Source organism: Arachis ipaensis, chromosome B01, assembly GCF_000816755.2.
Source record: "Arachis ipaensis cultivar K30076 chromosome B01, Araip1.1, whole genome shotgun sequence".
Taxonomy (NCBI): domain Eukaryota; kingdom Viridiplantae; phylum Streptophyta; class Magnoliopsida; order Fabales; family Fabaceae; genus Arachis; species Arachis ipaensis.
In genome coordinates, this window is record NC_029785.2 from 123,715,600 (window position 1) to 123,724,102 (window position 8,503).

Here is an 8,503-nt window from a genome sequence, read left to right on the forward strand (position 1 = left end):
GATTAAAATAATTTAATAAGAAAAGTCAATCCGAAAAATAAATAACTCTGAAGCCTTAACTGTCTCTCCATATTTTATTTCCAACTTATTTACTTGCCTTTCTTTAATATTCTTGCTATTGTTTAATGTCTTTGAATTCTCAACCACTATTTTCTGTTTGCCTAACTAAGTAAATCAATTAACCATTGTTGCTTAGTCCTTCAATCTTCGTGGGATTGACCCTCACTCACCTGAGGTATTACTTGGTACGACCCAATGCACTTGCCGGTTAGTTTGTGGGTTATAAATACCGCATCAAGTTTTGGCGCCGTTGCCGGGGATTGATAGTGATTAACAACTATCAGTTGTTTGATTGCTTAGATTAGGCGTTTTAGTTTTAATTTTGTTTAAATTTTGCTTATTATTTTCGAAAATTTTTTTTTTAGAAATAAATAGCACTAATATTTTTCCTTAAATTCTGAAATTAAGTTTGGTATCACCTAGTTAATTTTATTTATTTTAATTTGCTTGTTTATTTTCCCTGTTAATTTTTGAATTTTCTGTCTAATTTCATTTAACAATTTCGAAATTAATTTATTTATTTTATTTAGTATTTTTATTTTATTTTTTTTACACAGGATACCTCACTGGGAATTTTCTACACTCTGACGTAGAGATTCCCATCTTTTTTTGTTTTCTGTTTGTTTATGCACAAGAACAGAGACAAGGAACCTCTTTTAGACTTTGATCCTGAACCTAAAAAGACTTTCAGGCGGCGTTTGCAACAAGCAAGACTTTGCAAACCTGCAGAATCCACTATGGATCACAATAATGATGTTAATGCCAATATGGCAAATCCGAATGGGAATGAAGAACAAAGGAGAGTGCTTGACTCTTACTCTGCTCCTACTGCAGATATTTATGGAAAAAGCATTGTGGTACCTCCTATAGCTACGAACAACTTTGAGCTGAAGCCACAATTGGTCACCCTTGTGCAACAAAACTGCTAGTATAATGGTCTTCCTCACGAAGACCCAAATCAATTTATTTCTAATTTTTTACAGATTTGTGATACTGTGAAGACAAATGGAGTGAACCTAGAGGTGTACAAACTCATGCTCTTCCCGTTTGCTCTGAGGGATGGAGCAAATCTATGGCTAGATTCCTGACCCAAAGAGAGTTTGGATACTTGGGACAAGGTTGTTACTGAGTTTTTTACTAAAATTTTTCCCACCAAAGAAGCTGACTAAGCTTAGGGTGGAGGTTCAGACCTTCAGGCAGAAGGATGGTGAAACTCTTTATGAAGCTTGGGAGAGGTACAAGCTACTGACTAGGCAATGCCCTCTAGACATGTTCTCCAAATGGACCCAACTAGATATCTTTTATGAAGGCTTGGGTGAAATGTCCAAGATGTGCTTAGATAATTCTGCAGGTGGTTCATTGCACAAGAAGAAGACATCGGAGGAGACTATTGAGCTGATTGAATTGGTTGCTAGTAACCAATATTTATAAGGGTGTTATGAAAGTAGAAGCTCTTAATGCTCTTCTTGCTCAGAATAAGCTTATGTCTTAGCAAATAAGTCTACTTACTCAACAGATGGGTGGCATGCAAGTCTCAGCTATCAACACCCAAAATCCACCTCAAGAGGCCTCCTATGACATGACAGGTAATTTTGTGCAAAATGATAATTATGGTTATGCTCAATCTTCTTCTGAACAGGTCAATTACATGGGGAGTGCTCCTAGAAATCCCAACAATGATCCCTATTCTCTGACCTACAATCAGGGGTGGAGAAATCACCCAAAATTTGGGTGGAAAGAGCAACCTCAGAGGCCACAGAATTTTAATAGTAATTCTTAAGGTGGTTTTCAACAGAAAAATTTTAATAACCACCATTTTCAGTAATCTCAGCAAGCAACTTCTCAGCCCCAGTAGAACAATGATTTGGAAGCAACATTGATAAGTTTTAGACAGGAAACCAGAGCATCAATCAAGAACTTGGAGATTCAGATGGGTCAACTAGCCACAAAAGTTAATGAAATTGATCAGAGGACCACTAATAGCCTTCCTAGTAATACGATTCCAAATCCAAGAGAGGAATGCAAGGCTATCACCTTGATAAGTGGACAAGTGGCAAGTACAGAAGCACAATTTAATGAGGAGCCAGTTGAAAAAGAAGATTGCAAGGTTATTCAATTGAGAAGTGGTAAAGTAGCTGGCTCTGAGACCAAGGTCAATGGAGAGTTAGTTGAAAAAGAAGCTTCAGATGAGAAGAAGGAAGAAATAGAGCACGTCCCTCCAAAGCGTGCAAACAACCCATTCCCAGACTCTCTTGACACTTATCCTACATTGCCAAAGGCTCTTGAGTACAAGCCTAAAATGCCATATCCTCAGAGACTTCAAAAGGAGACCAAGGACAAGAAGTTTTCAAAGTTCTTGAAAGTCTTCACAAAGTTGCAAATCAATGTTCCTTTTGCTGAGGTTTTGGAACAAATACCTATTGATGAGCGGATATTTTATACACTTTTTGGCATTGTTTTTACATAGTTTTCAGTATGATTTAGTTAGTTTTTAATATATTTTTATTAGTTTTTAAATAAAAATCACATTTCTGAACTTTACTATGAGTTTGTGTGTTTTTCTGTGATTTCAGGTATTTTCTGGCTGAAATTGAGGGAGTTGAGCAAAAATCAGATTCAGAAGCTGAAGAAGGACTGCAGATGCTGTTGGATTCTGACCTCCCTGCACTCAAAGTGGATTTTCTGGAGCTACAGAACTCTAAATGGCGCGCTCTCAATTGAGTTGGAAATTAGACATCCAGGGCTTTCCATAAATATATAATAGTCCATACTTTGCCCGAGTTTAGACGATGTAAACTGGCGTTCAACGCCAGCTTCCTGCCCTATTCTGGAGTTAAACGCCAAAAACAGGTTGCAAAGTGGAGTTAAACGCCAGAAATAGGTTACAAACTGGCGTTCAACTCCAAGAGAAGTCTCTATACGTGTAAAGTTCAATGATCAGCCCAAACACACACCAAGTGGGCCCAGAAGTAGATTTCTGCATCAATTACTTATTTCTGTAAACCCTAGTAACTAGTTTAGTATAAATAAGACTTTTTATTATTGTATTCGAAGTCTTGGTTACTCCGGTTCCCCCTCTGGGGCCGAAACCAATGAACTCCATTATCACTTATGTATTCTCAACGGTAGAGTTTCTACACACCATAGATTAAGGTGTGGAGCTCTGCTGTTCCTTGAGTATTAATGCAAAGTACTATTGTTTTTCTATTCAATTCAAGCTTATTCCTATTCTAAGATATTCATTCGCACCCAAGAACATGATGAATGTGATGATTATGTGACGCTCATCACCATTCTCACCTATGAACGCGTGCCTGACAACCACTTCCATTCTACATGAAGACAAGACAGAATGAGTATCTCTTAGATATCTAATACAGGGGACCGAGTCCGAGATATTAGAGTCTTCGTGGTATAAGTTAGAACCCATGGATGGCCATTCCTGAGATCCAAAAAGTATAAACCTTGTCTGTGGTATTCTGAGTAGGATCTGGGAAGGGATGGCTGTGACGAGCTTCAAACTCACGAGTGCTGGGCGTAGTGACAGACGCAAAAGGATAGTAAATCCTATTCCAGTATGATCGAGAACCGACAGATGATTAGCCATGCAGTGACAGCGCATTGGACCATTTTCACAGAGAGGACGGGATGTAGCCATTGACAACGGTGATGCCCAACATACAGCTTGCCATGGAAAGGAGTAGGAATGATTGGATGAAGACAGCAGGAAAGCAGAGGTTCAGGAGGAACGAAAGCATCTCTATACGCTTATCTGAAATTCTCACCAATGAATTACATAAGTATCTCTATCCTAGTTTATATCTTAATTATGTTTTTATTATCAATTCACCATAACCATTTGAATCCGCCTGACTGAGATTTACAAGGTGACCATAGCTTGCTTCAAACCGACAATCTCCGTGGGATCGACCCTTACTCACGTAAGGTTTATTACTTGGACGACCAAGTGCACTTGCTGGTTAATTGTGCGAAGTTGTGACAAAGTGTGATTCACGTTTGAGAGCACCAAGTCTTTGGCGCCATTGTTGATGATCGCAATTTCGTGCACCAAGTTTTTGGCGCCGTTGCCGGGGATTGTTCGAGTTTGGACAACTGACGGTTCATCTTGTTGCTCAGATTAGGTAATTTTCTTCTTGTTTCAACTTTTATTTTGTTTTCAAAAAGTTTTCAAAAATTTTTCAAAAATTTTTTCTTTGTTTTCGTTTTTCTAAAAATAAATTTTCGAAAATCCAAAAAAAAAAATTTAATAAAATCATAAAACCAAAAAATATTTTATGTTTCTTGTTTGAGTCTTATGTCAAATTTTAAGTTTGGTGTCAATTGCATGTTTTTAAAATTTGTGTATTTTTCGAAAACTCATGCATGTGTTCTTCATGATCTTCAAGTTGTTCTTGACAAGTCTTCTTGTTTGATCTTCATATTTTCTTGTTTTGTATCTTTTCTTGTTTTTCATATGCACTTTTAATTTCTTAGTGTCTAAATATTAAAAACTTCTAAGTTTGGTGTCTTGCATGTTTTCTTTTATTGAAAATTTTTCAAAAATACATACTTGATGTTCATCATGATCTTCAAAGTGTTCTTGGTGTTCATCTTTGCATTCAAAGTGTTCTTGCATGTTTCCTTTGTTTTGATCCAAAATTTTTTTTGTCTTGAGTCTTTTTTATGTTTTTCTCTTTCTTCATTAAAAATTTAAAAAATAAAAAAAATATATTTTCCTTATTTCACTCATAATTTTCGAAAATTTGATTTGATTAGTCAAAAGTTTTAAAAATTTAGTTATTTCTTATGAGTCAAGTCAAATTTTCAATTTAAAAACCTTATCTTTTCCAAATCTTTTTCAAAAATCAAATCTTTTTCATTTTTCTTTCATAATTTTCGTAAATTTCAAATTGATTTTCAAAAATCTTTTTCTTATTTCTATTTCATATTTTCAAAATTAATGCTAACAATCAATGTGATTGATTCAAAAAAATTTTTTTAGTTTGTTACTTGCCTAGTAAGAAAGGTTCAATCTTTAAATTTCTAAATCATATCTTTTTGTTTCTTGTTAGTCAAGTAATCAACTTTGATTTCAAAAATCAAATCTTTTTAAATTTCTTTTTCAAATCTTTTTCAAATTAAGTTTCAATCACATCTTTTTTAAAATCAATTTCAAAATCTTTTCTAACTTCTTATCTTTTCAAAATTAAATTTCAATTCCTTTCCAATTAATCCTATCTTTTTGTTTCAATCATATCTTTTTCAAAACTACCTAACTAACTCTCTCTCTAATTTTCGAAAATCACCTTCCTCTTTTTCAAAATTTCTTTTTAATTAACTAATTGTTTTAAATTTTAATTTAATTTAATTTTTCTTTTTTTTTAAAATTTTCGAATTCTAACTTTAATTTTAAATTAAAAATAAAAATATTTTTATTTTATTTTAATTAATTTTCGAATTCTTCCCTCTCTCATCTCCTTCTAATTATTTATTTATCTACTAACACTTCTCTTCTACTCAAAAAAATTCGAACCCACTCTTCTTCTCTGTGTTCGAATTTTTCTTCTTCTATTCTTTTCTTCTTCTACTCACATAAAGGAATCTCTATACTGTGACATAGAGGATTTCATATTTTCTTTTCTGTTTTCTTCTTTTTCATATGAGCAGGAACAAGGATAAGAACATTCTTGTTGAGGCTGATCCTGAACTTGAAAGGACTCTGAAGAGGAAGCTAAAGCACAACTCTCTGGAGAAAATCTGACAGAAATTTTCGAAAAAGAAGGAGACATGGCCGAAAATAATAACAATGCAAGGAAGATGCTTGGTGACTTTACTGCACCAAATTCCAATTTACATGGAAGAAGCATCTCAATCCCTGCCATTGGAGTAAACAATTTTGAGCTAAAGCCTCAATTAGTTTCTCTGATGCAACAGAACTGCAAGTTTCATGGACTTCCATAAGAAGATCATTTTCAGTTCTTAACTGAATTCTTTGAAGAGCAAGTTGCTCAATATTTAGGAGCAATCATGAAGCTGAATGCCAAATTATTTGGCAATGAGACTTGGGAGGATGAACTCCATTGCTCATCAAGGAACTAAATGCCTTGGATCAGCAAACTCTACCTCAAAAGAAACAGGATCCTGGTAAATTCTTAATACCCTGTACCATAGGCACCATGACCTTTGAGAAGGCTCTGTGTGACCTGGGGTCAGGCATAAACTTAATGCCTCTCTCTGTAATGGAGAAACTTGGGATCTTTGAGGTGCAAGCTGCCAGAATCTCATTAGAGATGGCAGACAACTCAAGAAAACAGGCTTATGGACAAGTAGAGGACGTGTTAGTAAAGGTTGAAGGCCTTTACATCCCTGCTGATTTCATAATCCTAGACACTGGGAAGGATGAGGATGATTCCATCATCCTTGGAAGACCCTTCCTAGCCACAGCAAGAGCTGTGATTGATGTGGACAGAGGAGAGTTGGTCCTTCAACTGAATGAGGACAACCTTGTGTTTAAGATTCAAGGATCTCCTTCTGTAACCATGGAGAGGAAGCATGAAAAGCTTCTCTCACTACAGAGTCAACCAAAGCCCCCACAGTCAAACTCTAAGTTTGGTGTTGGGAGGTTCCAACCTTGCTCTGATTACCTGTGAGGCTCCATGAGAGCTCACTGTCAAGCTATTGACATTAAAGAAGCGCTTGTTGGGAGGCAACCCAATGTTATTTAATTATATTTAATTTTATTTTTATTTTTATTTCATGTTTTATTAGGTTGATGATCATGTAGAGTCACAAAAACTACTGAAAAATCAAAAACAAAATAAAAAATAGCATTAAAAATAGCACACCCTGGAGGAGGAGCATTCTGGCGTTTAAACGCCAGAAACAAGCATCTGTCTGGCGTTTAACGCCAGAAACAAGCACCAAGCTGGCGTTTAACGCCAGAAATAAGCATCTACCTGGCGTTAAATGCCAGAAACAGGCTACATTTGGGCGTTTAACGCCAGAAACAAGTAGCAGTCTGGCGTTAAACGCTAGGATTGCACAGCAAGGGCATTTTACACGCCTAATTGGAGCAGGGATGTTAAGTGCCAGCCAAAGGAGTAGGAGCATGGGCACTGGTAAAAGATTCAATCGATCTTGGTTCTGGTAACAAAGCAGTAGGCAAGCCTTAGTGGGGACCATCCATACCTCTAAGCCTGATACTTTTTCCCCTCGGATGTGGACCCCACAGGATCCCCACAGGATCTGTGGACCCCACAGGATCCCCACCACTTCTTCTCTCCTCTTCACACCTTTTCATAACTCTCTTCCCCAAATACCCTTCACCAATCACCTCCATACCTCTTCCAAAACCATCATACAATTCACCTATACCCACCCACTCAAATTCAAACCATCACTCCTTCCTTTTCACACATCACACCCCCTTAGCCGAATTCCCATATCTCCCTCCATCTCCTCCATTTTCTTCTTCTTCTACTACTTTCTTTCTTCTTTTGCTCGAGGACGAGCAAATCTTTTAAGTTTGGTGTGGAAAAAGCATTGCTTTTTTGTTTTTCCATAACCACTAATGGCTCAAGGGATGCACTTTCCTCCACAGAACTATTGGGAGCAAATCAACACTTCCCTAAGAGAATTAAGTTCCAATATGGGACAACTAAGGATGGAGCACCAAGAGCACTCCATCATCCTCCATGAGATTAGAGAAGATCAAAGAGCTATGAGGGAGGAGCAACAAAGACAAGGAAGAGACATAGAGGAGCTCAAGAGCACCATTGGTTCTTCAAGAAGAGGAAGATGCCACCCTCACTAAGGTGGACCCGTTCCTTAATCTCCTTGTTCTTATTTCTCTATTTTTCGTTTACTATGCTTTATGTTTATTTATGTTTGTGTCTTATTACATGATCACTAGTGTCTAAGTGTCTATGTCTTGAAGCTATGAATGTCCTATGAATCCATCACCTCTCTTAAATGAAAAATGTTTTAATTACAAAAGAACAAGAAGTACATGATTTCAAATTCATCCTTGAAACTAGTTTAATTATTTTGATGTGGTGACAATACTTTTTGTTTTCTGAATGAATGCTTGAACAGTGCATATGTCTTTTGATATAGTGGTTTATGAATGTTAAATATGTTGGCTCTTGAAGAATAAGAAAAAAGGAGAAATGTTATTTGATGATATGAAAAATCATAAAAATGATTCTTGAAGCAAGAAAAAGCAGTGAATACAAAAGCTTGCGAAAAAAAAAAGAATGATTCTTGAAGAAAGAAAAAGCAGTGAATACAAAAGCTTGCAAAAAAAAAAAGAAAAAAAAAAGGCGAAAAAAAAAAGAGAAAGAGAAAGAAAAAGCAAGCAGAAAAAGCCAAAAGCTCTTTAAACCAAAAGGCAAGAGCAAAAAGCCAATGGCCCTTAAAACCAAAAGGCAAGGGTAATAAAAAG